The sequence below is a fragment of the Nicotiana attenuata genome, unplaced genomic scaffold (assembly GCF_001879085.1).
Source record: "Nicotiana attenuata strain UT unplaced genomic scaffold, NIATTr2, whole genome shotgun sequence".
NCBI classification, from domain to species: Eukaryota; Viridiplantae; Streptophyta; class Magnoliopsida; order Solanales; family Solanaceae; genus Nicotiana; species Nicotiana attenuata.
In genome coordinates, this window is record NW_017672588.1 from 74087 (window position 1) to 90896 (window position 16810).

At 36.2% G+C, this 16810-nt stretch overlaps 2 long non-coding RNA genes across 2 annotated transcripts; one reads left to right on the forward strand and one right to left on the reverse strand.

The window, feature by feature from the left end:
- Positions 1-397: 397 nt before the first annotated feature.
- Positions 398-5165, forward strand: LOC109213762. Its single transcript, XR_002066060.1, has 5 exons — positions 398-617; positions 800-910; positions 3550-3630; positions 3716-3804; positions 4889-5165. It is a non-coding gene; the product is annotated as an uncharacterized LOC109213762 (long non-coding RNA).
- Positions 5166-5698: 533 nt separating this feature from the next.
- Positions 5699-8101, reverse strand: LOC109213761. The gene is made up of 2 exons (XR_002066059.1): positions 7333-8101; positions 5699-6046 (listed from the first exon to the last, which is right to left on the reverse strand). It is a non-coding gene; the product is annotated as an uncharacterized LOC109213761 (long non-coding RNA).
- Between the last annotated feature and the right edge of the window lie 8709 nt (positions 8102-16810).

Consider the following 16810-nt stretch of genomic DNA (forward strand, 5'->3'; position numbering starts at 1 on the left):
GAGCATCACAAATGGTCATACTCAAATTAATTAATTAGAACTCAAAGAAACTGACCATTATCAACTTTGAACCCAAGTATGCGAACTAAGTTGATAGTCACTACAACAAAAAAGGCATTTGGCGGCAATTATTTAGCGGCAATAAGGCAATTGTCGCCAATAAATTCTTTAAGCTGAAATATTAGCGGCACATGACCACTAGCCAGTAAAAGATATCCTTTTACCGACAATAAAAATAAATTGCCACTAAAAAAATTACTAATTTAAATTAATTTTATTATTTTTACGTTCCCTCCTAATAAAATAAATAAATATTTCCCTCCAATTATTTTGGACAAGAATTAACTATTCCCTCCAATAATTATAATTATCTAAAGCGGTTGCTTATATGCCGTTTCCGAAACGTACTCCTCTCAATTTTCACATATCGTGCGTATGCTTTTAATATTCGAAGAGAACACGAAGGTTGGGGACAAAGAAGATTCAAGTTAGCATAAGGAAAAATAATGACTCATATCACACTTCTCTGTGGTCAGATTGTGAAGTTTGTTTTTATTTGTTGATCTTTTGAATCGAAAAACCTAATCCATGGGTTCAGCCAGTCCAAGCACGAGGAGGTAGTTCTTTTTTTGAAGTTCAGTCCTTTTTTTTTTAGATGCTAACTTATTTTTTAAGGCAATTTATATTGGGAATTGTAATGGGTTCACTTGAAACAGGGTTTGGGGATTCTATTAGAACTTGAAAATGAAAATTTGGGGCTTTTTCCTTTTCTCATATTGAATCTCTGTCATTCTTGCAGGTGGTTGTCTTGAGTATGTTTCTTGATGCTTTAGTAACTATGACTCAGGAAATTGACCTCCGAATTCAAATGTCCTCAATGATATCTCTCTGTCTTTTTGACTACGTCTAGGTAACTTTTTCTTGAGGGTTTTTTTCGGGTTATTATCTCCATATTTTCTTTTAATTTTAATTTTTTGATTTTTGCAATTCCATACGGAGTCTTTAATCAGGTAATTAGGTAACTATGCCTATTCATATGAAAAGGTGAAGGAAATAATAGTCTTTGCCATGCTCTTTATGTGTTGGACAATATGATACGGTCCAAAGATGGAAGAATATGAATACGGTCATCACTGACAAAGTGCAAATAATAGGTATATGAAATATGGCAAACAAATTTCATAAAAATATCATTGGGTAACAGAGGTTATAGTCATTACTTTCAAGTTCTATTGGAATAAAAAATCCACATAACTCTTGGAGTTCATATTTACTGTAAACCTGACATTTAAGTCACGGTATAAGAACTATTTTTAGGAGAATTATATTGAATATTTATTGTAAAATGTTAAAAGATTTCACTTTTGGATAACTCAGCGTGAACATAATATATGTACCTTCAAATGACTTAAAAATCGAGTTAAAACTTTGAAACTAACAACGCTAATTCAACGGTAGTATGCATCTCCAATATCAATTCCATGATACCTGACTAAAAAAACGGTAGTATGCATCTCCAATTTTCAGTTAAATGTAAGTTTTATTAGTCTCAAAGCAACAAGTTATGTGAATGTTGCCACAGGGGCGGATCTACGTAGTCCGTGCCGGGTGCTGAAGCACCCATTGACTCCGGTGTGAACTATGTACAGTTATAAAGAAAAGATAAGGAAAATAATATAATAATAAATTTGTAAGCACCCTCGAAACAAAAGGGCTCATGGGTGCTTTGGTTCAAAGCTGAAGTTAAGAGCGTGCACGAGTTCGATTTCGAATTGAGATAGCATTTCGCTAATTCTGTCTTTTCAATGCTCTGACTTTGACCTTTTCTTTTTTTACTTTTCCTATTTCCTTTAGGCTTTATCTCATTCAGGATAAAGTTAACTTCTACTAGATACCAAATGACCAAACTCTTCTCCACTTCTTGGATTTTCGGCTCTCACATAAATAAAGAAAATACACCTTCCAGCGAAAAGAAAAAAGAAAGCTAACAATCTCTTATGCTTCAAAATAATTTCAAAATCAAAACGTAAGGAACAAGGTAATAAGATTATGTTTTAATTAAAGCTAGATACTGAAAACATTTAGTAGAGGGATGTGCATTTTTTTTTCCCATGCTTATTGTTTATGCTTTGTACAAAGTTCATTGCGACTTTTATGATTAGAAGTTTGTTTTGGTAGTGATAATATTAACAGGTGTTTTCTCACTAACTTTTTACACTGTCGCATTAGAATAGTCGTGCATTTATACTATATAATTGGTAGCAAATTTATGTTAAAGGAAATGATCACCCACGACCTTAAAATCCTGGATCCGCCACTATTGCCACTTTCTCTGCTCCACTATCAAAAGACCTTTGAGTTCTATTTGTTTGTGGTCAGCACTTATCAAAACTTAGAAAACTAGAGCAAAAAAGTTTCTGAAGGTCAGTAGCGTCATCTCTCTTTGGGATGCTGTAGTATTCGTTCATTGACTTGAATCATATGTTTGTAAAATAGCTTAGAGAAAATACATATGTATATATACTAAGATGACACTCACTGTAACTGGTGTAGTATACTCTATATTTCCACAATATCAATTAATTTGATTCAGAAAAGAAACGAATGTATATGCATGTGCATGTGCATATTTATTGTGAACTTCATCGTATTATGTTACATGGAGAGTTGAAGGTGCGACTTATTTATATTTGCATTGTCATAAATATTCTGAAGTTTGTTGTTGTCAAGTTAATTTCCTTGGTCATTGAATTTGGTCTTTAGAAAACTCAAAGCCTAATCCATTGGAATTTTTCAATCTAAGCATGAAGAGGAAAATAGGGTCTTCATTGTGCACTTGATAAGTTAATTAGTACATCTTGTGATGATTTGTTTTTAGTAAAGACTGTTTGCCACCCGATGGAGTTTTGATTCTTGATAATATGCATTGGATAAACGTTGAGTACATTAAGCATAATGACTAGATGTGCTTTAGAATATATTTTTTATATTTCTTTCTCCATTTCTGTGTTATAAGATTTGATTGCCCCCTTAATATATGCACGATAAACTGGACAGAATGTTTGATCAACTTACTGTTGAGTTGTTGTTGAGAGAAATATTTGACCGACTTACTGTTACATTGTTATTAAAGGAATATATGCGTTAATTGCATCTATGATGATTATAAAATAATTATTATTATGATACTAGTGATGATATGGCACCTCTTTTCGACTAAGAAATCTATTTATCTTTTTTCTTCGTTTTTGTTTTTGTTTTTCCTTTTTCACATTAAATTGTTTAGCCTATTTAATGACTTAAAGCCCCATGTTCCAGCAACCGTACAGCTCCTATCCGACCTTACCAATTCTCATTTTTAGTTTTTTAATCATTGAATTGAACTGAATGATGGAACAAAAATAAGATAACCTGGATATCTTGAATCTATTCTATTAGACAACTGACCTTTTACTTCTTTCTCATGTTTTAGTGGGAGGTCTGATGGAAAATGTAGTTTTTTTGTTAGTAGTGGCTAATAGAATTTTCTAATGACTAACGGCTATTCAGGAGAAGCGTGGAAAAGAGATTGTTTTGAAAGCAATGGGTCAGGCAATAAGCAAGACTTTGGCTATCGCAGAGATCATTAAGGTAGCTTGCCTGCTTTGTTTTTTCTTCCAGTGCACTTTCTGTATTGCCATATTCAGATGTAACTCAATGTTTTATTCTCTTTCAGAGAAGAATTCCTCGTCTGCATCAAGACACTGCTATCAGCTCAGTAAGCATCACTGATGTATGGGAACCTATTGAAGAGGGCCTTTTGCCGTAAGTTTCAAGTCTTGCTAGCTTTCTCTAAATTCATTTGTTTTTCAGCCCATGTTGGTGTAAGGTGTGTAACTGCCTATCATGTGGGATAATACTAAGATTTACCTTCTATTCTCCAATTAAGTGCAAATTGCATAGTTGTGGTTCTGATTCTTGAATGTTGGTTTTCTTTGTAAAAAGTGGAGCAGATTGGCAAGGTTCAGAAGGAATTCCATGTTGCACATTAATAACTTCTAACATCCTTTTCTTCTTATTAGCCCTTTTTCTAGCTCTAGCACTTTGATAGGAGTTGTTGGAGTAAAAAGATGAGTTATCTGGAGAGATGTGGAATTCTGATTCATATGTCGATCACATTACTACTTGTACTTGTCCCTTTCTTGTTTTTTGTCAGTTTCTGGATCATCTCAGAATCCCTCTCATAGTTGGTAATTAGTTGTAAATCATTGTTCTGCTTCTCCTCGACCATGTGAACCTGTTCCGTTCTAACCAATAGTTCTTCTCCCCTATTCATCATCTGGAAGATGCTAGGGAATTCTGGATCCTGGAGATTCTTTTCTTTCTCAGCTTCTATTACAGAATCAGCCCTTCCATTTTCCTTATTCTCGCTCATTGTATTATTTGTCTCAGCTGCAATTGTTATAGGTTGTCTCTGATTTTCAGGAAATTGTTCTGTTCTAGCTAGTAACTCATCTCCCATGTTCATCACCTGGAGATTTTCCTTCACAACTTCTGTTATAGTATTAGTTCCTCCGTTATCCTTGTTCTCCCCCACATTGTTAGTTGTCTCAGCTGTTCTTGTAGTAGGTTGTCTCTGTGGTTCAGGAACTTGATTGATTGGTATATAGATTTGTTTGGTCACTTTTTCTTTGTTTTGTGCTTTGGCATTGATCTGCATATGAGCTATTGTTGTACTACTTTCTCCTCGGGCACTTTCTTTCCCTTTGGTAGTAATCTTCTTTGGTTGTTGGTGGTTCACCATTATGTTAGGTGAGGTAGTTGGCTACTCTAATTTTAGTGATGGAATGTTCAAGATATCTTTTTCACATTATACTTTATCTTTTGACATAATTATTTATAATTTCAGGTCATACCGTCTGATGTTGGATAATTTAGCGGGTGAAAGATATTAAAATCATGAAAAGTTGCAGAAATCATTATGGCGATTTTAATTGTGGCTAAATTATTTTGTACGAATGTAGTAACTATTATTAATTCTGTACGAATGTAGTAACTATTATTAATTGTGGCTAAATAATTTATAGTTGATGTAAAAAGATTATCGTTAAAGATATTGACGTTTAGCGGCAATTTAGTTAAACATATTAGCCGTGCCATTAGAATGGAAGCTAAAAGGGCAAACTAAGATGTTTTCAGAAGGGATATTATGGTGATTTTAATTGCCACAAAATAATTGCCATTAAAGATGCAAATTTTTAGTGACAATTATTTTTAATTTAGCGGATGCTAAAGAAGTATAATTAGCCGTTTATATTGGAATTAGTAGCCATTATAATTGTCACAAACAATTGCCCTTAAAGATGTGATTTTTAGCGGCAATTATTTTGAATGTAGCGGCTATAATAATGGACGCTAAAGAAGTATAATTAGTTAATTAGTCATTTTGGATTGAATTTAGTAGCCATTATAATTGCCACAAATAATTGCCGTTAAAGATAATAACTTTTAGGGGCAATAAAAATACCGTTTACCAGCTTTTGCGAGAACAGCCGCTAAAGGCTTTGCCGACTCCAGTTTCAGCGGCAAAAGACCAATGGCCGGTAAAAGATATAGCGGCTATTATTATTGCCGCTAAAGCCATTTTGTATTGCCGCTAAAGGTCTTATTTGTAGTAGTGAGTGAAACAATGCTCTAACTTTACTGCTTAGCATATATGAATGTGAAACAAACGTGATACATAAAATTTAATTTGGCCCATTGAGATTCACATTGTAAATAATGACATCCTGCTTCATACAAATCAGTAGTCCTACATAGGACTCATAATCTGTACATCAAGTGAAAGAAAATAATTATAATAGCATTACAATGTACTATTAAGTAAAATAAATGATTCCTAATTAGAGCCTAGTGAATACATATCCTATATGAGGCCATTTAACTTTTGAATCTCCAAGGATGCTTCTGGACACTATTTTTGGGCCTCCATGTTTACAGACATGGCCAATTATGGTCAGATCTGCAAACTACAGCCAGGTAAGCAGTAGCAAACACATTTCAACTCCTAAAATTAAAACAAAGCTACATATTTCATATACAAACCACCATAAGAAAGCTTCTGTGAGTACAACCTTAATTTATATTTAACAAGAGATATGAAATTGATGAACTTCTAACAACTAAAGCTTATAACAACATTCAGAGACAACAGGGAGACAAATTTATCATTTTTTCCGCAACATTTCTGATACGGAATCAGCATCCAAACAAAATGAAACTTACAACAATGGACCAACTATATGAATGACAACAAATGGGACCGTTAACTCAGTTATCATACACATGAAATAGACTTCAAAGATCAAAGAAGGAAATCCAAGTGATTTGCATAGTTGAGATGACAGATTCATAAGGTTAGGCTCGAATATTTAAAGAAAACAAGATTTCATTCAAGGAAAACTCAGCAGAAGCATACAAGAGGATCAGCAAAAATACCTAGCAAAAGGAAACAACAGCCAAAAGAAATCCAAGAAAATCTGCAACTCTTAGCTCGAGCTCAACAGTAACAGCAGTGAATCCAAAATCAGAATTTTTTTCAGCTTCAGAAGAAAACCAGCAAATGACTCCAAAAAATAGCAAGGAACTCGAAAATTTTCTTCAGAATTTTTTTTTAAAAGAGCTGATTTCAGCCGTTTGTGTTTTTTTCACCCTTTTTTCCTGTGCCCTAATGATTGGAAAGAGGGTCTTTTATAGGAGAATTTTAGGGCAACAACATCAGATTTTCTTAATTCTATCCCACCTATTTTCAATTCTATGTTTGTTCACTTGGACCCCCCAATATTTAAACCATTCAATCAATTACCCCACTCCCCCTTTTTCCTAGAACCTTCCTAGGTAGTTATCTAAAATTCCCTAAGTTAAATCCCTGTATTAGCCTCCCAGCCCTTTTTTTTTTAGAAGTGGACTTGGGCCACCGGACAGGCCTCAGAAGTTTTGGACCCTTATTCGACCAAATCCTTTATTTAATGGGCCTGCCCGTTGTGCACTAACAAACCCCAGTCCGAGTCAAACAACCAAACCAACAAAACTGAAGAAAAATAGCAATCCAAACATGGAGCTGAGATAGTATATATATATATATATATATATATATATATATATATATATATATATATTTGTGGAACGGAACATATTAAAAGAAAAATGCAAATTAAAAACTAAATTACTGATTAATTAATAAAAACGCTAAAAACTCTAATTGAACTTATAGAACTACATAAAAAGGAGAAGAGGTTCGAGCTTATGACATGACCAATAATTGAACTTACAGAAAAGGAGAAAAGGGAATACCAATTGAATCCAATTAAGCCTTAGAATCTTCGAGAACAATGATGACTCAAACTCGAACTCCGGAGAACAAAAATCTTGACCAAACGGTGAGAATTGCAACGCGAATATTAGCCGAACTTTCGTTCATGGCTAATGATTCATGCAGCAATCCTCAACGTGTGCCAAAAAAGAAGCGAGGCAGAGGCTACAAAGCTATTTTCCGAAATCTGACCAAATCCATGAGATAGGGCTTCTTGATATTCAAACGAAACTCCTTTGTTGACAAACTGAGGAATTCGTGCAGGTTTTGCTATGAATTGAGGGTTTAATCCGAAAAGTTTGGGAAAAAAGAGGAAAGTTTGGATTTTTATTTTTGGATCTACAATTCGGAAGGATTGGGTGATCTTTTGGAGAAATCAATGCGGGAGAAGGACGAGGAGATGACGAAGGATGTAGGATTAAGATTTGGAGGCGTTTGGAGGTGCTCCGCCGCCGTGAGGCGATTTCCGGGCGGCGGAGCTACGGCGGAGTGGGCGGTGATTTGAGAGAGACGAAGGGATTAGGTCTAAAATTGATGGGGCTAAATGATTTAATGAAGACAGGGGTGTGTTTGGTCGTTTAATGGGGAATGGTAAATGAAACGACCTAGTTTTGGGGAGCAACTACGTCGTTTTGGTGATGTGGGGTCCGACCGGGTTTTACACGGATTAGGCTTGGGTCAAGGGGTCAGCTTGGGGAGAAGCTTTTGGGCCGAATTTAGGTGTAAAAAATGGCCCAATTTCAGAAATGAACCTCTTCTTTAATTCTTTCTTTTATTTTCTAATTTTTCTTTTCTTTCCCTCTCTTCTTTTTTTTAAAAGAAAAATTAAAAATCCTAATAATTAAAATCCTAAATTATCCAAAATTTGAAATTAAACTAATTAACTAATTATAAAAATTAGATACATCACTTAATTCTAAATTAAAAGAGAAAAAAAATCAATAAACTAAAAATTAAGGGACAAAATGTAAAATGAGCTATATTTTTATTTTTTTTGTGATTTTCAAGTTTCTATAAAATAAATAATTACTGATTAATTCTAAAAAATATAAAAACTAATCCTAAATGCAATGCATGATATTTTGGTATTTTTTCATGATTTAAATAAAAATTAAACATGCACAGAAATGCAAATAATTAAGAAAATTCTAGAAAAATTCTTAAAAATGACAAATAATTAACAGAAAAATCTATTTCCTTAGGATTCTATAGGAGTAATTCATATAGGGCAAAAATTAGGTGCTCACGGTTAACGAAAAAAGAAAGTGCTTTATGCCTAGAGCTGAAAGGAAGAATGAGGCTAGCACCTTAGATCTATCCTTGTTGGAGGTGATTGATGAGGACATGTTGATGAACCTCCCTGCAATTTATGGCTAGGGTAACCACCATATCTCAAGGAAGGCATGCACTGCATCATGGGTTTTGGCTTACTCCAGTATTTGCACATTTTGGCATCCCAATTAGTGAAGAGAAGAAAGGGCACAAGAAGGACATGTTTGATCACACTACACTGATGGAGTGTGATCTTCTGGACAAGAAACTTGGTACAAAGAGCAACAGTCTGATCACACAGTTAATCACTGAGTTGAAGGAGGCAAAAGAGGAAATAAGTAGGCTGAACAGGAAGAATGCCACTTTTTAGCAGGAAACCAAAAAGTGCGTCGACACGATGCTTCATGATAAGAGGCTGCTTCAGCTCGTCTTGATCGACCACTACAACTTATATTCCATGCCCTTTCTCTAGCAAATAAACCTGGTCTTTAATTAAGTCATGTTCTTCATCCTGCCGTTAGTACTTTCTAAGACCAGTTTTTGAATGTTATTCTGTTATCTTTTCTTTATTTTTGTGTGGCAGTTGACGGGTAGTGTAATTGTCTTTTAGTTTGGGCCCATGGGGCTTAATGCGGCACAATACAAACTCAATCAATAAATATAATTTATTTTTTTGCGATAATAAAAGAAGGGTACACCAATACTTGTGTTGAACTTTGGTACCAAGAAAAGCAACAATTTGCAGTCAAGTATATCTTTATAATTTTATTATGCATGATTAAGACTAACTAACGTGGCTCACAAGTGCTAATTAAAAAAAGGCAGCCTTGAAAGACTAGCTACCAAATCTTCATACAACCATATTTTAATGTTTTATATGTTATTAGTTCCTTTCCCATTGAATTAATAGGATTTGAACAGTTGTGATTACTCGAGTCTTTCACATGATAATTCATTTGACAGATATTTAAGTAAAAACCCACTAATAAAATTGTTTGACCCAAAAGATATTGAAACCTTTTTTATTAAATTAATTAAAGAAGATGAAGAGATAAATCTCAGCCAAGTATAATAAACTCTAGACTGAAAGACATAAGGGACGAATAAGATGAATAATGTTTCTTGATGTCATGAAAGCAAATGATTCATCCCCCCTTTACAAAGTCTTTCCCTCCTATTTATAAGGGACAACCCCCTCTTCACCCCTAAAAGATATAGCATAGGGAATATCCGAAAGTATATTCCTACTGCCTCCTGTTGTGCCTACACTACTACAAAAGTCGTGCGTCTTCTAACCGATGTCGATCGTCGCTGTCTTCAACGGCCACAGGACGTTGTGGTCATCCAAATTTGGACCTATACAGTTAGTTCCTTCGCTTGTTGAGGTCGCGACCTGATGCGTCCTCGATAAGCAGACTCCGCCCTCATCTGCGGAGGAATTTGCTTTACGAATCGCAATGGTTCGGCCGACAACGGAAGGTTAGCGTGCTCAACGATATCCTGGATGGTGTGTCTTGTTGGGAAATAACGTCACTTCCACGTGCGTCATCATTATGTGTGTTTTCGAGATAGAGGCTGATGGTTTGTCGCTTCGATTTCGGTGCCATTTTGTAGCCTTCCGCTTCGATTCTGGCGCCACCCAATCCTATAAATAGGTGGAGGGTTTGTTTTTTCAAAAACTCTTGGCCATTTCGTCTCTGGTTATTCCTTCTCATCCCTTCCGTGTTTGCTCTAACGATTTCTTTGCTTTCTCTCTTCCATTCTCCGTTCTTAGCTTTTTCTATTGTATTAACACGTCTTCCGCCATAGATCTGCCTAGAACACATCGATCTCGTGAGGGGATTTCTGACGCCACCCCGTTGTCCATGGCGCTCCCCTCTGGTGGTGAGGACGTGATGGTGGAGGAAGGGGATGGTTTTCCCACTGTCACACCTCCTTTTTTACACGCCACCCCCGGAAGAATAGTGTATAAGGGAGTTTTTTCACTTTAAGTGACATTATTCGAAATGGTATTATTTAATGATCAGAGTCGCCACTTGGGATAGGTTTGTTTCTGGTGTGCCAAGTCACCGGTTTATTTTCAATCCCAAATCGAGGAAAATTTCGACTTTCCATGTGAAGTCCGCGAACCAGAAATTCTGACTAAGGAATTCTGTGAACCCGGGGGAAGGTGTTAGGCACCCCCGGATTCCGTGGTTCTAGCACGGTCGCTTAAACTATTATAATTGGCCTATTACCTGATTTTAATATATGTTCAAACCTATGGTGCAATTTTAAATTATTTATCGCTTTTAATTAATTTTTTAAGGAAGATTGAACGTCGTTTAAAACGTGTCTTTGGATTGCATCACATGAAATGCACCCGTAATCCGAAACACATTTTATTCAACGTTTTAGGATTTGGATTTGGGTCACATGAAATGCACACCCGAGTTTAAGAAGCTAAAATTATTAAATAACGCGCCTAAAGCAACTAACGCGCTGTTAACTTTGCAGGAGGCCATGAAAATTCGCTAAATGGCACGTCCCGAGTTATAAGAATTTTAGGAAATAATTAAAGAGGGCCACGCAATTTGTGATTTTATTTGGCGCGGCGCACCTCGATTCCATTTTTAAAAGGACATTCGAACTAAAATTCGGAGAACTATTATTATCTATTATGGGTCAACTCCTATTCTAATTAAAGGACTTAAATAATTAACAAAGCTATAACTAAAATTTCAATTAATTAATTAAAAGGCCTACATGGGAAAGGCTCAATTATTTTAATCAAAGGGGAGGTTAGGCCCAAGACAAAGAAACCAGCAGCCCGATAAGAAAACAAAATATTTGAAAGAAAAGGCAAGTTTGGGCCCCAACAAGCCCAGACTCGAACAAGGATAATTTCAATTTGAAAATATCCTTAGCTCGAGTCCGCCACTTAACTTGGAAGGCCAAATGCTCACACTTCAATTTTTAAAAGAAGAATCCATTAAACCCAAAAAAAGGACAGCAACCCAGGACTTTCAAGGCTTTGGGCTTAAATCAAGCCCAGTCTTGGATGAAGAGAAAGCATAGAAGACCTGGCCCAGGGGTCAAATCCCTGGAGGCCCAAACACCTTACCCCAATTCCTGACTGGCTAATTGGTTTAGGCCCAGTAAGCCTGAACCAAAACAATACGAGCTAAAAGGCCCCTGGATTCCACATCGAACCCATATAGCAACATAAATCAACTTTTTCAGCATCATTATCTTGGCAAATAGCAAATCATCGAAATTGACTTATCAGATCTGCTCAATCAGCAAATTAACAGTAGCAATCAACCAAGTTATTCTTCTTACAATTAGATCCTATAAATTCTCTCAACATTGATAGGTATTAAACCAATAATCTCAATTCCAATTTCTTCACTTGAATTCTCAGAAACCATACTAAAACTTCCAACCTAATCATTAGTTAACTAAAAAAAATATTTAAGATCGAGTGTGAATTACAGAGACATGCATGCACCTAATTCCTGAACCAACCTCAAGATCTTGGAAATTCCAATCCATTTAAACTATTCAAAAGCCAGTTTCTAACCAAGTATAATGATACACATCCAAATCACAAACAGGGACTATATTTTATCACAACAAACTCTGATTTCGAGCTACAGGACCAGCTGACCCACTCAAGCATACTACTACATGTTTAACATTCCGTGCACACAGGAGCTTCCATTTACCATTACATAACCAAAAATCCAAACGTTCTTTCTAAATAGCTAAAGCAGATTCAAGTCATTGAGTATGGATGAACAACTTAACACATTCAACAGAAGAATAATGAATTATTTCGCAACAGGAAAAATAAAGGTGTAAACAGCAGAAGCTAATAGAATTTTAACATTTAAACAAGGTTTCTATTCAAATCCCAGCTCGAATTTCCAACTCTGTGTACAAATTCAGTCTGGTTCTTGTAGCACCTCATTTGTTAGCAAATGGTATGAAGAAATACCTGAAAGTGTGAGGAAAGTACAGCAAAATAGTCAAGGACCAGCAGCAGTAACACAACAAAGTATTGACCCAGGAATAAACAAGGAGTGGCTAGCTTTAAGGCAATTCCGAACCAGCAAAAATGTTAAATGAAGTCCAGCAATTAAAAATCAACCCAAAAATGACCTAAGCACTTGAACACCAAGCAGATTCAATTCTTCAGTTGCTCATGAAGTATTTCAGAAGAACATCTTAGGAATTTCAGGGATTTTTGCTAATAGAACAATGAATTTTTGGAGTTTTTAGCTGCCTATATTTCTCTACTTTTAGCTCTTCAAAATCTGTAGGCTCCAATCTCTCTAATCTCTTTGGCTCTCCAATCTGATTTCTAATATCTATAGGATCTGATTTTTTTTTTAACTCCTAAATTCTGCAAGCTCTCTCATTCTTTTTGCTCTCAAAATCTGACTTGCCAGGCAAGAATACAATGCCTTTATAGGCAAGCAATTAGGGCAGCCCTGCTCATTTTTTGTTTGCCCCTTAGGTCCTTTTTGATTTATGCTTTTTGCTTAAAAGTCCCTAGGATTCTGACTTGTTTTCCTAGTTATACTACCTAGGGCACGATTGGCTGCCGGCCGCCGCCATGGGCGANTAAAGTGGGCCACGCAATTTGTGATTTTATTTGGCGCGGCGCACCTCGATTCCATTTTTAAAAGGACATTCGAACTAAAATTCGGAGAACTATTATTATCTATTATGGGTCAACTCCTATTCTAATTAAAGGACTTAAATAATTAACAAAGCTATAACTAAAATTTCAATTAATTAATTAAAAGGCCTACATGGGAAAGGCTCAATTATTTTAATCAAAGGGGAGGTTAGGCCCAAGACAAAGAAACCAGCAGCCCGATAAGAAAACAAATATTTGAAAGAAAAGGCAAGTTTGGGCCCCAACAAGCCCAGACTCGAACAAGGATAATTTCAATTTGAAAATATCCTTAGCTCGAGTCCGCCACTTAACTTGGAAGGCCAAATGCTCACACTTCAATTTTTAAAAGAAGAATCCATTAAACCCAAAAAAAGGACAGCAACCCAGGACTTTCAAGGCTTTGGGCTTAAATCAAGCCCAGTCTTGGATGAAGAGAAAGCATAGAAGACCTGGCCCAGGGGTCAAATCCCTGGAGGCCCAAACACCTTACCCCAATTCCTGACTGGCTAATTGGTTTAGGCCCAGTAAGCCTGAACCAAAACAATACGAGCTAAAAGGCCCCTGGATTCCACATCGAACCCATATAGCAACATAAATCAACTTTTTCAGCATCATTATCTTGGCAAATAGCAAATCATCGAAATTGACTTATCAGATCTGCTCAATCAGCAAATTAACAGTAGCAATCAACCAAGTTATTCTTCTTACAATTAGATCCTATAAATTCTCTCAACATTGATAGNTTACAGAGCTATCCAGACTTACAGGTTGAGTCAGTTACTCTATATTTCTTCCATGTCTGTTATGTACTTATTTATGTGCCCTACATACTCGGTACATTATTCGTACTGACGTCCCTTTTTCTTGGGGACACTGCGTTTTATGCCCACAGGTCCTGATAGACAGGTCGAGAGTCCTCTAAGTAGGCTATCAGCTCAGCGGAAGGTGTTGGTGCGCTCCATTTGCTCCGGAGTTGCTTATGTGGTCAGTGTGATTAGGACATGTACTGATTAGTATGGCGGGGCCCAGTCCCGACCTTTATGATATTTATGTACTCTTAGAGGCTTGTAGACATATGTCGTGTACGTGAAAGATTGTACGGCCTTGTTTGCCTATGTTTTGAGTTTATAAATAATCATGTTGGCCTATTAGGCACGCATGTCACGTGTATATGATGATGTAATAAGAAAGATACGTTACATTGGTACTCGGTTGAGTAAGGTACCGGGTGCCCGTTGCGGCCCATCGGTTTAGATCGTGACAAAAGTGGTATCAGAGCAGTTCTGTTCTAGGGAGTCTACAAGTCGTGTCTAGTAGAGTCTTGTTTATGGGTGTGTAGTGCACCACACTTATAAGCAGGAGGCTACAGGGCATTTAGGACTGTCACTCTTTCTTCTTACTCTAGATGGTGTGGTAGATCTCACTTTTATGAACTCAAATCCTGAACTTCTATTCGTAATAAGATAATGCCTAAATTCTGAAGGATGATCGATAAGAGATATAGCTGTGAAAGTGTTGAGTTAGAGGAACTCGATTTTTGCATCTTGCTTATGATGAGTAAATGAGAGTCTTCAGCAGATCATGTGTGTACTAAAAAGTGTATGTTTCTTGATAAGGAGCTTTTAGGAAAGAATACTTATCCATTATTATGGTAAAAAGGAATAACGGAATCGAAAGTTAGACACAAGTTGCAGCAAGAAGACAGGTGAAGAAGGGTACGAGGTACCCAGTTAATAAATATTATCCTTAGTTACCATTCAGGAAGAGAGATGTAAGTATTTTGACTTACCTTCAACAGTAGCAGAGGTATGTATAATTGGCCACCCCGATTTGGGCTATGCTCTATGGGAGCTAACAAATATGGTTTAAGAAAAGGACATAATATCACGATCCGGATGGAGTTAGAGTGAGCCAAAATGGTGGATGAATTATTTGCGTTAGTTTATATTTTCGAAGGATATTGCAAATGTACTAATAGATCTCCTTATGAGACACCCAGATGGTCTACACTAAAATAGTACAGCTAGATATGAGTACTACAAAGATAGGAACTAAAAACCTTGAGGGGATAAATATTACCTTAGTATGGCTCTCGTCCCTAGCAGAGGGAGAATGTTAGGCAGTCCGAAGAGCCGGTACATGGAGCAAGGGAAGGTAAAAAGCAAAAGAATGTCTTGTTGAAGCTGTCAAAAGAAAAGGATAGGCAGAAATATTAGCAGGAAAATAAGAATAGAGAGATAAGGAAGCATTATGAGTAACATGTGATACATGGATGACAAACGGTAGATCAAAAGATGACAGTATTATAGAATCTACAGTCAAGTGAAGAAAGAAACGAGAGGTGACAGGCCTTGAGACAACAAAAGAATATAGGCCATAAAGTCATATCCTCATTTCGAGAAATAAGTTCGCAATTTTGATGTGATTACCAAAAGAAAAAGTTAGATCCCAGAGTAATAGAAACCAGTATGGATTGATGAAAAAACTAAACATGAATTAGGGACTGAGTGATTGGATAATAGTCGCCATCATGAGAATTTCATATTTCGTTCTGACAATAGTAGAATGGACAACAGAAGAAGATTCATGAGTAATTCAGAGAATGGTCATTCAGGAAGACGTTTCCCTAAAGCAAGCAATGTGGGCCAAGTTAAGCTTAAGGGACTGTATGTACCAGTTACATTAAGTGTCACCCTCGTGAATAAGGGAAGTTCACGAAGAGTCGCCTAGATGGCAAGGGAAGTTCTAAACTATTCGGAAGACATATGTTATGAAAATAATAAGTGGATCAGTCAACATTCGAGGACGAATGTTCCAAAGGGGGGAATAATGTTATGCCCCGCAGTATTACGTCGATGTTATGCTCTCCAGTAATATATTAAGATAATGTTACCCTCTGGAATAATATATTACGATGATGTTACGTCCCGCAGTATTATATTACGATCATGTTACACTTCGCACTATTAAATTACGACGATGTTGCGCCATTTGGTATTGTACGTTGAATTTGTCATAAGGTAATTGACATCATTCCAAGTAAAAGATTATTTGGAAATTATAAGGATTATGCTATTTCATAAGTGATGAATAAATTCGTGAAGGTGAAAGGGGAAGCAAGTCAAAGAAAATGAATTTTTATCCATGTTTGGCATGTGGGGGTAAAATACGGGTCGAGCATCAATACCCGATATTTACGGACTAGTACTATACAAGGTACCATGTGACCATGATAGTGGGATATATAAAGGGTATTAAAAATATGTTGAATTTTAAGTAATTTAAGGTGATTTATTATATTATGGGGGTAATTGGTAATTACCGGATAATGGGACATTACCCACTTAACTAATAAGTGGATAAAAATTAATAAATTTCACCCCAAAAACATGGCACAAAGCCACAAGACTAAGAATGACTCTTAGTCATTTATGCCTAGGTGGCAACCTAAGGTAAATTGGAATTTGGCATACCAAGACTTATAAGTCTTGTTACATCCTTCATTTGGACAAAAATAGAAT